General features: G+C 41.8%; 1 protein-coding gene across 1 annotated transcript in view; it reads left to right on the forward strand.

Moving 5' to 3' along the window:
* SLC25A21 (solute carrier family 25 member 21) overlaps positions 1–17,510 on the forward strand; it is a 266,945-nt gene that overhangs the window by 136,150 nt on the left and 113,285 nt on the right. The gene's annotated exons all lie outside the window — the stretch shown is intronic.

Here is a 17,510-nt window from a genome sequence, read left to right on the forward strand (position 1 = left end):
TTCTCCTACCCTCTACTAATCATTTTCTGCACAGCTCTTTTCTTCTGACAGCTCATCTTATAATGGCATCTCAGGTGAAAGTTCAGGGAAAGGTGTGAAATACCTGATAAGAGAGCAACACTTGCCCCTTTGTATCTGTGCATTATAGAGTGTTGGGTAATTTAGTGCAGGTGATGTGCAGCCTGTATGTCAATGGATTAAACTCGGCCTCTGCATATTTTAGGAATGACTTCAGCTTGCTGTAATCTCTCCACCCATTTAGTAGATTGGCTTAAATAATTAGTAGATAATCCCTTAGTACCTTTTAGAACAATCCATCAAGTTTTGAAAAGAAATTGACAGTTTGTATATCATGAAATGTTTGTGTATATGTATTTATCTGTGTATAATAAGCACAGACATAAATAAAGAACACAGAAAGGGTTATAGTTAAAACCAAATAATGGTTTGCATCATCTATATACAGTAATAACAAGATTTAATTACCTTGTTAACATGGACTGATCTGTGACTATTTGCAAATTGCTATACAATGTGTCACTCAGATCACTGGCCACATTTCAAATGTTTGTTTTATACACAGTTGTTTGTACCAAAGCTTGGGTTTGTGCCTGAATATTATATGAACCAAGAATTCTGTCCCCAGGCAGCTGCTTCTGTTTTTAGTTGTCATAAGTGCATAATCGTCTGGTACTGCGGGTCACAGGTACCATATCTGCAATCAGGATAGTCCTGCAAAATATTTTTTTATCATTGGTATTTATAGAGCGCCAACTAATTAAACCGTGCTTTATAATATTATGAAAGGGGGCAAATTTACAATAATTGAGACAATTACACAATGACACAGGAACGATAGGTAGATGAGGGCCCTGCTCAAATGAGCTTACAGTCTAAAGGCATGACAGTAGGATTCTTTGACATTAACAATCATCAACACCCCTACACTTTAATTGTGTGTAACTGGCATTTATCTTCTCATGTATGATGATCAGGAGGTAAATGATGTAAGTGTTCCTTTTGTACAAACTGGCAAGTTTCGGCCCCAGCTTAACGGGGTGGGACTTGACAATCGAGCTGTGATTTGCTGCTACCCCAATCCATTACAACAACAGAGCTGCAATAATCCGCTCAAGTCTACCATTATGCACAATTTATGTAGTTCTGTATTTTGTAAATTACAAATTATCAAAATCCTGCAGTAATCAGGTTATAATTACCGACAGTTTATGTAATTTTGCATTTTTGCAAATTAGAAGTGATCTTTTTATTTGAATGTATAATTGATGTGGCACCTTCTGCTGAAATAGATAGATGGAACGTTTTTGCATGTACCCCAGTAATGTGAACATGGAGGCGTTTACCCTTATTTCATATATTTGCAACAATTCATAATCATAAGCTTAACAGGGAGCAAGGTCCCACTCGAGTGCATTATTTTTCCTGGGAATTCAAAGGGAATTTTGCATTTTACATTAAAATAGTTGAATTAGAACCTTGGCTGACCTGGAGAATGTTTCCAATGCAGCTAATCTGACCCAAACGTTAAAATTCATTTTAAATTTCCAGCAATACACACTGTACTAGTGAAGTTTTTTAGGTCTCTCCAACTAGTGTCTAAAACAGGTTTTCTCTAATGCAATGTAATGCAGGGATGTATTTACCACAAGGCAAACAAGGCATTTGCCTAGGGCGGCACTTTCGGGGGTGGGGGGGGGGGGCAAAAAATGCCACCCCAAGCTCCCAGACAAATGCCTTGCTTGCCTTGTGTTCTTGGGTTGTCCACCTTACTGTGAGTGAGTTAGTGTAGCTGTGTGTGTGGCTGTGAGTGAGTGAAAGTGTGTGTGTCTTTCAGTGAGAATAGGTGTGCCTGTGAGTGTGTGTCAGTGTGTGTGTGTCATTTTATGTGTATCTGAGAGTGTGAGTCTGTCAGTGAGTGGGTGTGTCAGTGTGTGTCTGTCAGTGAAAGTGTATGTTGGTTAAACAGTGTGTGCTTATGACTGTATGTGTGTGTCAATGACTGTGTATCTGTCAGTGAGTGTATATCAGTGCATGTATCAATGAGGGCATGTGTCTGTCAGTCAAAAAAGTGGCCTTGACACGAATTGGGGGGTCAAATTTAGGGCAGCACAAATCCAAAATACACCACTGCACTGATGTAATGTTCTATATTTCTAGAGCCTGTAATTTTGTTTTGGGACTTAAATAAACTTTTGTCATCTAGGGGTTCTTTTACTAACCAGTGAATTGTGACTATAGTATTCAAAAATATAATTCAAAATAACTGAATTAGAACTTGTTTCCACATTGCCCATTTAAACGTACATTTTGTCAGTTTACCTAAACTAACCCCCAGTGACCTGCTAAGATATGACCTCCCAGTTACAGGGTGGCCGTACTTATTTTTGTATTTTTTTAAATGTGGCTGTTACAGAAACTTCTCTGTGATGTGAATTTTGGGTATAGCTTTGAATTTGGCATTTTTACGGTGTTGACAGACATGCTGTGTCTAAAATAATGAATAAGGTGAATAAAGGCAAGCACCAATCCATGCAATTTTGTGAAAACATTGGTTGTTCTGAAGAGCTCAGTGAATTCACGCATGGTAGTATGATAGGATGCCACCTGCAATAATTCAGTTCATGAAATTTTATCCCTGCTAATAGTGATGTACCGAACTGTCCGCCGGCGAACAGTTCCCGGCGAACTTAGCGTGTTCGCGTTCGCCGCGGCGGGCGGACACATGCGCAGTTCGATCCGCCCCCTATTCGTCACACTTTGACCCTGTGCCTCTCGGTCAGCAGACACATTCCAGCCAATCAGCAGCACTCCCTCCCTTCCACACCCTCCAACCTCCCTCCCAGCATCCATTTTCGATTCATTCTGAAGCTGCATGCTTAGTGAGAGGAGGGAAAGTTTAGCTGCTGCTGATTAGATAGGGAAATTGATAGCTAGGCTAGGGCATTCAGTGTCCACTACAATCCTGAAGGACTCATCTGATCTCTGCTGTAAGGACAGCACCCCAAAAAGCCCTTTTTAGGGCTATAACATCAGGCTGCTTTTTTTTTTTTTTCCCCTGTGTAATGTAATTGCAGGTGCCTGCCTGCCAGCTTCTGTGTGAGGTTCACATTGGATACTGTGCCTACTTGCCCAGTGCCACCACTCATATCTGTTTTAACAATAGGTTAAGCTTTACATTTAAAATAAATATTTTTTTTCACTGTAATAGAAGAGCAGTTGCCTGCCTGCCAGCTTCTGTGTGAGGTTCACATTGGATACTGTGCCCACTTGCCCAGTGCCACCACTCATATCTGTTTTAACAATTGGTTAAGCTTTAGATTTAAAATAAATAATTAGTTTTCACTGTAATAGAAGAGCAGTTGCCTGCCTGCCAGCTTCTGTGTGAGGTTCACATTGGATACTGTGCCTACTTGCCCAGTGCCACCACTCATATCTGTTTTAACATTTGGTTAAGCTTTAGATTTAAAATAAATAATTTGTTTTCACTGTAATAGAAGAGCAGTTGCCTGCCTGCCAGCTTCTGTGTCAGGTTGGATGCCTTGCCCATTTGCACAGTCAGTGCCACCACTCATATCTGTTTTAACAATTGGTTAAGCTTTAGATTTTAAATAAATAATTTGTTTTCACTGTAATAGAAGAGCAGTTGCCTGCCTGCCAGCTTCTGTGTCAGGTTGGATGCCTTGCCCATTTGCACAGTCAGTGCCACCACTCATATTTGTTTTAACAATAGCTTAAGCTTTAGATTTTAAAGAAATCATTTTTTTTCACTGTAATAGAAGAGCAGTTGCCTGCCTGCCAGCTTCTGTGTCAGGTTGGATGCCTTGCCCATTTGCACAGTCAGTGCCACCACTCATATCTGTTTTTACAATAGGTTAAGCTTTAGATTTAAAAGAAATCATTTTTTTTCACTGTAATAGAAGATCAGTTAGTTGTCTGCAAGCGTCTGGGTGTCAGGCCTACTTCAGCGTGTGCTCTGCAGACCTGTGCCAGTGTGCTTTGACAGTTGCCAATCATATCTGGTGTCTCTTTAGCGTGCTTTTACAAAGAAAAAAGGTTTCCAGTGTAAGCTAATAGCAGCCAGTCAGTGTCCTTCAAGCGGCTCTGTCAGGCCTTCCTTCAGCGTGTGCCCTGCACAACCCTGCCAGCGTACTTTGACAGTTGCCACTCATATCTGGTGTCTCTATAGCGTGCTTTTACAACCAAAATTTTGTTTCCACTGTAATAGAAGAGCAGTTGCCTGCCTGCCAGCTTCTGTGTGAGGTTCACATTGGATACTGTGCCTACTTGCCCAGTGCCACCACTCATATCTGTTTTAACAATTGGTTAAGCTTTAGATTTAAAATAAATAATTTGTTTTCACTGTAATAGAAGAGCAGTTGCCTGCCTGCCAGCTTCTGTGTCAGGTTGGATGCCTTGCCCATTTTCACAGTCAGTGCCACCACTCATATCTGTTTTAACAATAGCTTAAGCATTAGATTTTAAAGAAATCATTTTTTTTCACTGTAATAGAAGAGCAGTTGCCTGCCTGCCAGCTTCTGTGTCAGGTTGGATGCCTTGCCCATTTGCACAGTCAGTGCCACCACTCATATCTGTTTTAACAATAGCTTAAGCTTTAGATTTTAAAGAAATCATATTTTTTCACTGTAATAGAAGATCAGTTAGTTGTCTGCAAGCGTCTGGGTGTCAGGCCTACTTCAGCGTGTGCTCTGCAGACCTGTGCCAGCGTGCTTTGACAGTTGCCAATCATATCTGGTGTCTCTTTAGCGTGCTTTTACAAAGAAAAAAGGTTTCCAGTGTAAGCTAATAGCAGCCAGTCAGTGTCCTTCAAGCGGCTCTGTCAGGCCTTCCTTCAGCGTGTGCCCTGCACAACCCTGCCAGCGTACTTTGACAGTTGCCACTCATATCTGGTGTCTCTATATAGCGTGCTTTTACAACCAAAATTTTGTTTCCACTGTAATAGAAGAGCAGTTGCCTGCCTGCCAGCTTCTGTGTGAGGTTCACATTGGATACTGTGCCTACTTGCCCAGTGCCACCACTCATATCTGTTTTAACAATTGGTTAAGCTTTAGATTTAAAATAAATAATTTGTTTTCACTGTAATAGAAGAGCAGTTGCCTGCCTGCCAGCTTCTGTGTCAGGTTGGATGCCTTGCCCATTTGCACAGTCAGTGCCACCACTCATATCTGTTTTAACAATTGGTTAAGCTTTAGATTTTAAATAAATAATTTGTTTTCATTGTAATAGAAGAGCAGTTGCCTGCCTGCCAGCTTCTGTGTGAGGTTCACATTGGATACTGTGCCTACTTGCCCAGTGCCACCACTCATATCTGTTTTAACAATAGCTTAAGCATTAGATTTTAAAGAAATCATTTTTTTTCACTGTAATAGAAGAGCAGTTGCCTGCCTGCCAGCTTCTGTGTCAGGTTGGATGCCTTGCCCATTTGCACAGTCAGTGCCACCACTCATATCTGTTTTAACAATAGCTTAAGCTTTAGATTTTAAAGAAATCATTTTTTTTCACTGTAATAGAAGATCAGTTAATTGTCTGCAAGCGTCTGGGTGTCAGGCCTACTTCAGTGTGTGCTCTGAACAGTCTCTATTCTGCTCTGTGTCAGTGTGTATCAGGGGTTTTGAGGACAGGTGTCAATCCATATCTGCCAAGTGACCCTATGTAGGGGGAACAGTCCCTATTCTGCTCTGTGTCAGTGTGTATCAGGGGTTTTGAGGACAGGTGTCAATCCATATCTGCCAAGTGACCCTATGTAGGGGGAACAGTCCCTATTCTGCTCTGTGTCAGTGTGTATCAGGGGTTTTGAGGACAGGTGTCAATCCATATCTGCCAAGTGACCCTATGTAGGGGGAACAGTCCCTATTCTGCTCTGTGTCAGTGTGTATCATGGTCTCTGTGGACGGTGAACAGTCTCTATTCTGCTCTGTGTCAGTGTGTATCATGGTCTCTGTGGACAGGGAACAGTCTCTATTCTGCTCTGTGTCAGTGTGTATCAGGGGTTTTGAGGACAGGTGTCAATCCATATCTGCCAAGTGACCCTATGTAGGGGGAACAGTCCCTATTCTGCTCTGTGTCAGTGTGTATCAGGGGTTTTGAGGACAGGTGTCAATCCATATCTGCCAAGTGACCCTATGTAGGGGGAACAGTCCCTATTCTGCTCTGTGTCACTGTGTATCATGGTCTCTGTGGACGGTGAACAGTCTCTATTCTGCTCTGTGTCAGTGTGTATCATGGTCTCTGTGGACAGGGAACAGTCTCTATTCTGCTCTGTGTCAGTGTGTATCAGGGGTTTTGAGGACAGGTGTCAATCCATATCTGCCAAGTGACCCTATGTAGGGGGAACAGCCCCTATTCTGCTCTGTGTCAGTGTGTATCAGGGGTTTTGAGGACAGGTGTCAATCCATATCTGCCAAGTGACCCTATGTAGGGGGAACAGTCCCTATTCTGCTCTGTGTCAGTGTGTATCAGGGGTTTTGAGGACAGGTGTCAATCCATATCTGCCAAGTGACCCTATGTAGGGGGAACAGTCCCTATTCTGCTCTGTGTCAGTGTGTATCATGGTCTCTGTGGACGGTGAACAGTCTCTATTCTGCTCTGTGTCAGTGTGTATCAGGGCAGGGCTTTGAGGACAGATGTCAATGTTAGGTGATTTCTGCCCTTTATGGATTAAAAGCAGACTCTGCATCAACTGTGCAATTTTCCATGGGAGTTTTGCCATGGATCCCCCTCCGGCATGCCACAGTCCAGGTGTTAGTCCCCTTGAAACAACTTTTCCATCACTTTTGTGGCCAGAAAGAGTCCCTGTTGGTTTTAAAATTCGCCTGCCCATTGAAGTCAATGGCGGTTCGCGTGGTTCGCCGGTTTGCGAACATTTGCGGAAGTTTGCGTTCGCCGTTCGCGAACCGAAAATTTCGGGTTCGCGACAACACTACCTGCTAAATATTCCACAGTCAAGAGCAAGTGGTTTTACTGGAAAGTGGAAATATTTAGGAACAGCAGCAACCACATAAAGTAACAAGGCTGGGCCACCGAGTGCTGAGGCACATGGTACGTAAAAGTGACCAACGCTCTGCTGAGTCCATAGCTGATGAGTTCCAAACTTTCACTGGCATTAAGATCAGTACAGAAACTGTGCGGCCTGAGCTTCATGGAATGGGTTTCCATAGCCAAGTAGCTGCATGTAAGCCTAACATCACTAAGTACAATACCAAGTGTCGTATCTATTGGTGTAAAGCATGTCTCCACTGGACTGTAGAGCAGTCAGGGCTGGCCTGCCGCGGTGGAGTCACAGCTCCAGGCCGCACTCTGACAGGGGCGGCATTTTGCCACCCCTGCCATAATCTAAAACAGCAGTTCCCAACCCATGGCGGTGGTGCATGTCTGTCAGTGTGTGTGTGTGTCTGTCAGTGTGTGTGTCTGTCAGTGTGTGTCTGTCAGTTTGTGTCTGTCAGTTTGTGTTTGTGTCTGTCGGTCAGTGAGTGTGTGTGTCTGTCGGTCAGTTAGTGTGTGTGTGTCTGTCGGTCAGTTAGTGTGTGTGTGTCTGTCGGTCAGTTAGTGTGTGTGTGTCTGTCGGTCAGTGAGTGTGTCTGTCAGTATGTATGTGTGTCTGTCAGTATGTATGTGTGTCTGTCAGTATGTATGTGTGTCTGTCAGTGAGTGTGGTGTCTGTCAGTGTGTATGTGTCCGTCAGTTTGTGTATGTGGGTGTCTGTCAGTGAGTGTGTCTATCACACTCGTGGGTGTGAGAGTCACATGGAGGGGCTGGGGGGGTGGGTGAGACACATGGAGGGGTTGTGGGGTGGGAAAGACACATGGGGGAGGTGGGAGAGACACATGGAGGCATTGGCAGATCCAGGGGGGGCAAAGGGGCAATTGCCCCCCCCCCCAGAAAATAGTGAGGCCGAGGCTCTCCCCTGCCTGCCCATGCAGGGCTGGTGCTATCCAAGCACCAGCCCTGCTGTTTGCCTTCACGGACCGGAGGGGAGATCAGTGATCTCCCTCCCCGGCCCACACAGGCACATTACTGGCAGCCGGCAGGGGAGTGAGTGAGAGAGAGAACCCGGAGAAGCTCTTACCTGCAGCTCCGCCGGGTTCTCTTCTCGCGATCACAGATCGTTGCCGCGGTTACCATGGCAACGCTCTGTTCTCCCCCTCCCTCAACAAAGGTAAGAAGGGAGGGAGGACATTAACTATATTTATTTAACTATTGTTTAATAATTATAAAAAATATATATTTTTTAATCTGCCCCCCTATCCCCTCACACACTGCACCACACACAGCCCCCCCTTACATACACAGACCCCCCCTTACATACACAGCACCCCCTTACATACACAACCCCCCTTACATACACAGCCCCCCTTACACCTACAGCCCCCCTTACACCTACAGCCCCCCAGATCCCCACCCATGAGCACCGGGTGGGGACCCTAATTAAGTAAATAAAGGGGGTGACCAAATGTCCCCCCAGGTCCACACCCATAAGTGGCATGTGTGGACCACAAATAATAAAGTGACTGGGGGGTCATCCCCCCCTTTATTTAATTAAGGTCCCCACCAGGCGCTCATGGGTGGGGACCTGGGAGGGACATTAGGTCCCCCCTTTATTTAATTAGGGTCCCACCCACTGCTTATGGGTGGGGACCTGGGGGGGACATTAGGTCCACCCCCCCCTTATTTAATTATTTAAGGTCCCCACCGCCACTCATGGGTGGTGACCTGGAGGTGACATTAGGTGTCCCATCCCATTTATTTAATTAGGGTTCCCACCTGCTGCTCATGGGTTGGGACCCATTTATTTAATTCATTATGGCCACCAGTCGCAGGTCACGGGGGAGCCTGTGGGGACACTTGGTCCCCCCGTTTATATTAATAGCCCCTACCCGCGGGGGCACGGGTGAGGGCACTATGTCCCCGCATTTTAGTTATTTGGGTTCCCCACCTGTGCCAGGTCCCCCCTTATTGCACTAGCGACTGCACAGCAATAGCTGTTTAGACGCCATTCAATCATGGCATGCCGTGAGTAGGGGCATGCTGGAGCATTTAACCTCCCTTTTATTAATATGGGGTCATAGTGGGGTAGGAATTGTTAATATTTATTACAAGGAGGGAGCTGGCAGTGCTGCCGGCTCACTCCTTGCTTTTTTGTTTTGGGCATGGGCAATGATATTTTCGTCAAGCACAGGTTAAGTCACTTAACCCATACTTGTAAGAATCTCCTTGCAGCCCTGCACGGGTTAAGTCTCAGGCTGCAGGGAGAACCAGTGCTTTTTTTGTTTCTCCAACGTGCTGTGGGGGTTAATTCTCCTGCAACACAGAGTCTATTAAACGAAAGAACTGAAACGAAAAGGTATTGCATTTGGCATTTGCCCTTTCGTTTAGTTTATATTTCGTATGTAGGATTTTCGTTTACGTTTTATTAAACGAATACGAAAAAGCCAGAAATTTTGGACGAATTCATATTCGTTCGAAAACAAATGCACATGTCTACCATCCACATGCAAACAGCTGGAAGCAAGCTAGAGCACATTTGAATTGCCTAGAAATATCACATGATGCAATAATTCATGAATGCACTAACTCTCGATTACCTGCATGTTCCTGGGTTGGATAAGTGGTGTTTTTGACTAATGATGAAACAAAAAATGTCTGTGTGCATGAAGCAATGGTAAGCCAGGATTTGCAGTGAAAATATGTATTGATTTATATGGATACTTTATATGTTTATGCACACAGAAGCTATAATATATGTATTCTTTATTTAAAATCAAAAAGTTGTTCTTTTAAATTTCGGAATTGCTTTATTCATGGTTTTACATGAATGAAATCACTGTTGCATGCCTGTGTGCATACCTATAAGAGAGTCTGTATACATCAAATCTCTTTGGAGTGACACCATGACCATGAGTACATCACCATGGCATTGTTCATGGCAATAGCTAATCTACAGAATCCAGTTTTTAGTTACTGGTTATTTACAGTCGTAATACTTCTATTCCTAATGACCGTTATCTTAATCAAGGAGTTTCGAGTTACACTTTTTTGTTTTTTAAACAGTTTTTTTTTTTTTTTTTTTACTTTTTGAACTATAATCTACTAGGTAGATACTCATTAAAGGCAGTTATAGAAGATTATGCAAATTAAAGAGAAATCAACTTATACCTTTAAATATTAGTAATATAAATGTTTTATGAAGTTGCTGATTTTGGTAGTGCTGTTACTATGTGAAATATGCAGGCAAATTGACACATGCATAGTGTAACGTGAGCGAGTTCCAGCATGACGAGATCCCTCCCGTACAGTAGAAGACATGCATGGACATATTCTTGATGCATAGTTTAGTCGCTTTTTGTGTGTTTTTCTATAGAACACACTTGCTCACTTTTTAGTACATATGTAACAGAAAAAACATGTATAAATATTTTATATTCTAAATCTATTCAGGCATCAAGAGATGAATGAAACCTTACCTTTGACTTCTACAATTACTAGAGGTGCTCAAAGTGGCTGCAATTAGCCTCCAGACACTTAGTAGGGAGAACTGCTGCTCGGGCAACGTTGCCCAATGTTTCCAGTGGGATATCTGCACATGCAGTTTCAAGAACCCTGAATAGGATGAAGAGGTACAGTTGAGTTCCTCGCACGTTCTCCTGATTTAACACGTCTTGACTTTTACCTATCGGGGACCTTAAAGGATGTTAAAAAAAATCAGCTAAGGTGACAGCTCTTCAGGAAGAAATTGAAACTCCATGTGCAGCGATCCCACTAGAAACTTTGGGCAACGTTACCCAAGCAGCAGTTCTTCGTACTAATAAGTGTCTGGACGCTAATGGCAAGCACTTTGAGCACCTATAGTAATTGTAGAGGTCAAAGATAACTTGTATTCATGTCTTGATGTCTGAATGAATTTAGTATTAAAATATTTATACAGGTTTTTTTTTGCTGAAGTGTGTAGCCATTTTTTCTGGCTATCTCTTTATAGTACAAGGGTGCAGATGGCCTTTCACATTTGCTAATAACTTGTACCCTTTTTGGATAAAGAAAAAAATGTGCAATTGTGCAACTTGGCATTTTCTGACAACGCAAAAGCAATGTTATTCCAAGTTCGATAATTATGCAAGACAGTGGCAGTTAAAATTTTAAATAAAGTTAAAAATTATCTTTAAACTTTTTTTCTTAAATCTTTTTTGTGTGTGTGTTTATACACTTTTGTAAAGAGTTAAATGCTGTAAAACCTGCCCCTATTATTATTGTTTAGAAGAGGACAGCTACATTGAAAATTTTGACATCATCGTATGTGATTAATAGGTTGATGATGTGAAACAAAGGTCAGTGGAATATGCTTACTGTTTAGAACATGTCAGATTGATAGACAGCAAATAATGAAGAAAGATCGACTTTACATTTGTCGATAGGGTGTAACAGGGCAAATAGCATACATTTACCTTGTACTTGTTCTTGTCATTCAGTGAGTAATTTTCATTCCTACACCTATTATTTTCAGAAATCTGTAATGTACAAAAAAAATGTTCCAGAGAGCAGAGTAATGTTAGAGAAGACAATAGCTTAAAACAAACATGGCCATAGCTGCTTAATCATCAGGATCCTATGGATAAGTAGAACTGCACTTCCATCTAAAGCAGGGCTGTCCAACCTGCGGCCCCCCAGATGTTGCTGAACTACAACTCCCTTGATTCCCAGGCTATCTGTTTCATTGAAAAAATCATGGGAGTTGTAGTTCAGCAACATCTGGGGGGCCGCAGGTTGGACAGCCCTGATCTAAAGCCAGTATTTTCTCAATCTAATCACTCAGGGTGTTCCAAGTAAATGTGATCTACTTGGATTTCACTAAGGCATTTGATATAGTTTCACTCAAAAGGTTACTAGCACAACTGAAATCTGTTGGTTTAGATGAAAAATATGGCTTGAAGACAGAGTGCAGAGAGTAGTTGTAAATGGGAAATTGAACAAAGTGGTAAGTAGAGTGCCTCGGGGTTCCACTTCTCTTTTTTTCTATTTATAAATGATCTTGAAGTAGACATTGAAAGGCATTCGTCTGTGTTTGCAAATGACACAAAACTAGATGAGAAAACACAGTCTGAACATTATATAGCTTCTCTACAGAAGGAATTGGATAAATTGGGGGACTGGGCAGGCAAGTGGCAGATGAGATTCAATGCCAGTCTGCTGTTGCAAAAGCAAATATGGTGCTTTTGTGTTTAGAAAGGGGTATTTATTCACGTGAATTATATATAATTTTGCCTCTTTACAAATAAATGGTAAGACCCCACCTTAAATATGCAGTGCAGTTTTGGGCACCAGTTTTAAAAAAGGATTTTGCAAACCTAGAAAGTAGTGCAGAGCTACAAAACTAGTAAGGGGAATGGAAAACCTTCGTTATGTAGAAAGGCTTGAAAAACTGGAATTGATTTCTTTAGGAAAAAAACACCTCCAAGCAGGGCTGTCTTTTTTATTGATTGGACTCTAGGCATGCATTTGCTTGGGCCCCCCTGGTCCCTGCAAACCCACTCCCTGGCATGCAATCACACCCTACAGCCCAACCCAACCGATTGGTGGAACAAATGTAGAGAGGGCCCTGGAGCAAGAAAGATTTTTGCACCCCTCCCCCCCATAGGGAGAGGATCAGTGACTGTACAAATAGCAGCTAGTGTGTGAGCTCCATGCCCAGGAAATCCTAAAAGCAGTCTGAGAGTAGCACAATTTCCCTGAACTTTCCCTGATCTCAGCACAGGGACCCAGAGCACAACCATCTACATACAATATCTGCACACAATCAGCCAGAGCCTCACTCCACTGTTCAATCTTACCTGCAGCTCAGCCTGGTCCTGGTGATGCTGGCTGGCTGAGGTTGATGGCAGTAAGTGTGAGCAGTAGCTCATTCTTGCCTTTGCTCCCCATGCTGTTGCCTCCTCCTTCTTCCCGTACGTACTCTCTTATGAAGCTAGGAGGAAGTGATCAGCTATCACTTCATCCCAGCATCCACTAGAGGGGCCCGGTTGTACTCTTAAAGGGCTACAGAACACGACCAGGCCCTTATTCAGCGATACCCATTGAGTGGTCCTAATTGCATGGGCCACATGATGGCCCTCTCTAAAATGATGCAGGCAGTGGGCCCGTGGGCAACCAATTCTATATAGAAATAAAAATCATTCCCACTGTCATGATCAATTTATCACAGTGATGATAAATATTTTTGAGCCCAAGTACACAATCTTCTGCAGATTTCAAATGACACCCTCATTTTATTTTACCACTCTTCACAATGGTATCCCATTTGCTTCTTATTTTTTTTAATTGGTCATTGCCTTCATTTGAGTTCTCTCTTCTCTTTATTTTTGGTTACTCCCCTCCCCTCCCCCTTTTTTTTTTTTTAATTCTTTATTTTTGTTGCGCAGGTGGGTACAGAAATATTGACGAACGCCACAACAGCGTACATGTGCATATCAACGTGTTAAACAGTGGCAGTGATATGTGCGCATTTTTTGATTTTTAGGTACAGGCTTTTCCATGCGCCATAGTTGCGTTCATGTATACGTATACATGCTTAGTATTGGAGTGAGTGTATGTACGTTTTTAAACATAAACAAACTAGACAATTACGTGCTGAACTAGTGGGTTACTACGTTGCTATAGATTACTGCCGTATAGTAGTAATAACAGTTGCACATCTATCATATTATAATGACAAACAAGTGATCATGACATAATGCTAGACGTCAGTAGGTAGGAGAGTCTCTATAGCTTAATAATCAGGCTGTCTTTACTGACATGGGTGCCCTATGCTCTGTGTGAGTGAACTAGTATAAGTGTGACGGCATGAAACACAATGACAGACTATGGACTTGCATCAAGTTTGACATTCTATGCGCCTTTATATTAGGGATAAGCGTGGTGTCACGTTCGCTGCTTGACGTGGGTGCCTGTGTCCTAATATTTACTGGTGTGGCTTACTAAAGCATGCTCCATGTCTAGTACATTATGTGAATCATGTTGCCCTCTCTTAGGCAGTATGCCTGGCTGAGCATGGTTGCAGTCAGTGCTAGGGCTAATATTAACAAGCAAAAGCAAAAGTCTATGTCCATGGGTGTATGCTTGTGACGAGACCAATCTCGCCACATTGTATTGGAGGAGCCTGGTCGCCCGCCTGTTGCCTTTGGACTATGGCCCTGGGAGATTGGGCCCTTTAAAAACAGTATTCGGCCATACCAGAGTGTATGTCACTCATTCTGGCCCTTTAAATACTGTGGGGAAGGATTGGCACTTTTTTTTTTTAAAATAATTTATTTATTATTGTTTTTTACAATATATTATACATACAAAATAAATACAGAAACAACATATTGTTTCCACATTTGATCACAAAGAAGTATATAAATTAAGTTTCACATCATATATATCAGCAGCAATATTGAACAACATTACAACTCTCCAAAAAAAAAGAATCATCCTCAATAAATAAATAAACTTAGGGAAAACAAATGCCTTAATAAAATTGACCCTGCCTCACCATGATAACTGCATAGAATTCCACTGTTTTAGAGAGTGAGTACATTCTCTAATCAGAGGGATTACATTAGCCTTCATTATATTCTCCGGATCTTTCACTATATTGATCCCAAGATACACAAACCCCTTTTTTTCCCATCTAAAGGCGAAATGTTCATTTAAATATTGAAAATCTTCCTCTTCCATATAGAAGGGTAGTACCGTTGTTTTTTGGACAAATTAAGTTTGTAATTTGACAGATAACTATATCTTTCAATTACTTGCGTGACGGCTGGGACTGACTTGATTGGGTTGGTTAGCGTTAACAATGTATCATCAGCATATTGTCTTATCTTGAAATCTTTATCTCTCTTTTTAAACCCTGTTATTTCAGGATTTTTTCGTATTTCATATGCTAAGGGATCGGCTGTTAAAATGTAAAGTAGTGGGGGAAGAGGGCAACCCTGACGAGTGCCATTCGATACCGTAAACCACTCAGACTTAATCCCCCCCCCCCCCCCCCCAATCCTACTTGATGGTGAGGAGTAGCAAGCCATAATTGCTGGAAGGATCTGACCTGAAAACCCAAAAGCTTTTATAGTTGACTGCATAAAATTCCAACCAACCCTATCAAATGCCTTTTCTCCGTCTAAGGCCATCGTTAGGAATGGGGTTTTATTCTCAGGGATCTTTGTAAATATGTTTAGTATCTTCCTAATATGATTGCAGGACATCCTTCCTGGTATAAAACCCACCTGATCTTCTGCAATCAGAGAGGAGATTATATTCTTAATTATTTTAGCAATAATTGAGGCATAAATTTTATAGTCATTATTTAATAGGGCAATTGGCCGGTAATTAGTTATTTCTTCTGGATTTTTATTGTTTTTTAGAATAGGAATAATATTAGCTACCAACATTTCTTTAGGTAGTTTACCTGTATTCAACGCTAGACCTGTATTCATCGCTGTATTCGATTTAGCCAGCCAGACATTAAGGAAGCACTGAGATGGAATGTGACTCATGTCCTGAAAAAGGCAAGCACCACTTGTTCCTACTCCAGCAATCTGATGCCAGGGAACCCCACTTTCTTCTATTAAAGGGTTACTCCAAGCATCATGACCTCTTAATTGCTTGGAGTCTTGCTTTGATGCTCCCCCTCTGGTAGCATCATTAGTTAATGGGGTTACAAGTACCTTGTGTGATTTATCCCTGCCTCCGGTTCAAATTGCCGTGGTCCATGGGAGAGGGTATGGGGAATGGTGTCTCCGTGTTCTGCACTTTTTTCCATGATTTGGAACTTGTCACTTGCAAATTCTTACGAAACTGAATTGTGACACAGCTGTGTCAATCCGAACTAATTTTAAAGCAGCTTTGTAAATTCAGACACAGTCACGGCAGTTGAGACGCAGCGTCATTTTTGCAAGGTCGTAGCTGCTTCACTCTAATCTAATTGCTAGCTTGCTCCGTTTTATAATTTAATTTATGGAAACAAAGCGCATGTGCCAATGATGCTAAATTGATGCAAGGGCCTGGGCCTATATATAAGACAAAAAGAAACATTTACCAGTATATACACCTCCCCAATGTGATCACAGCAAAAAATTTTTTTTTTTTTTTATAATATTACCAATATAGGACCAATATGGGACTGGACTGTAATGCAAACAGCGTGGAGCTGGACTTGGGTATAAACTACAATAGAAAAACAATAAAAAACAACAACATAGTGTAAACTGTATAATAAAAAATGTGTAGTAGGTAAGTATGTGACTCTCACTCACATTCTCCAGAGCCGTACCAGGCTCTGTAAAACAGGCTCAGGGGTGCCAGTACTGGCTAACGATCCAGGTGATCCAGATAGATGCGACTCCAGAATTTGGATGCAAAATATATTTATTGTATAAAATTTTAAAAAGGTATAGGCACTAATGGGCACTATGGGGGTGGAACCCAAAACAGACAATAGTATATATAACAAAATTGGAGTTCCACTTACCCCTATCTTTTAGCAGCCCAGAGTGTCAAAAATACACATAAAATAACAAATGTAAATATGCAGTAGATTGAAGCAGACGCGTTTCGGCTAACAGCCTTCCTCCAGTGCTTGTCTTCATGTTCTGTTGGGTCTTCTTTTATAAGTCCTATCTGTCCCATTCACCTGGATTCAATTTCGTACCGGCGTCGCGTCACTTCCGGTTTCGCGGGTGACGTCACTTCCGGTTTTTCGGCCGGCTGGAACGCACGCTGAAACGCGGCGTTCAAGATATTGGTTGCTCTTAATTGTTATACTTGAGTCCCCATAGCAACCTTGACCTCCATATTTGCAGGATATCATAACAAAATGAGAAAAATAAAAATTAAAACGATGATCTATAAATGGCTTACACATTGCAGATATTATATTAGCTGACATCAATCTCTTTGTGTTTAAAAGTAGAGCAATGTATTCTTAGAAGAGCTATTTAATTACATACATTAAACAATGCTATGTGTGACCTCAGAGACTTTACATTTAGATAGCAATTAAACAGAAAGCCAGTATAGCCTTCTAAACCTGATAATTCAAATAAAAAAGGATTAAATAAATTCTAAAAAAATATATATAAAAAATATGTATGTATGAATTTTATAAAAAATGTATAAACTCAAAATCTAAATTTAACCCCTTTGGGGATAGGGTATTAACATCAAAAATCCACTTGCCCTCTATCTTTGCTAGCTCTTTGACATTGTTATCACCCCTCCAATTTTTAAATTTCTTGAAGATGACAGTATATGACAGTAATGAAGAATCACCGCCATGTTTCTCAGTGAAGTGTGCTGATACACTATGTTTCATATACCCCCTCTGGATATTGCCCACATGTTCCGCAACCCTGGTTTTAAATGCTCTGGTGGTCATCCCAATGTATTGCAGACCACATGGGCACCAGAGGAGGTATATGACATTAGTGGAGTTGCATGTTAAAACC

The sequence above is a fragment of the Pelobates fuscus genome, chromosome 13 (genome assembly GCF_036172605.1).
Source record: "Pelobates fuscus isolate aPelFus1 chromosome 13, aPelFus1.pri, whole genome shotgun sequence".
NCBI lineage: Eukaryota > Metazoa > Chordata > Amphibia > Anura > Pelobatidae > Pelobates > Pelobates fuscus.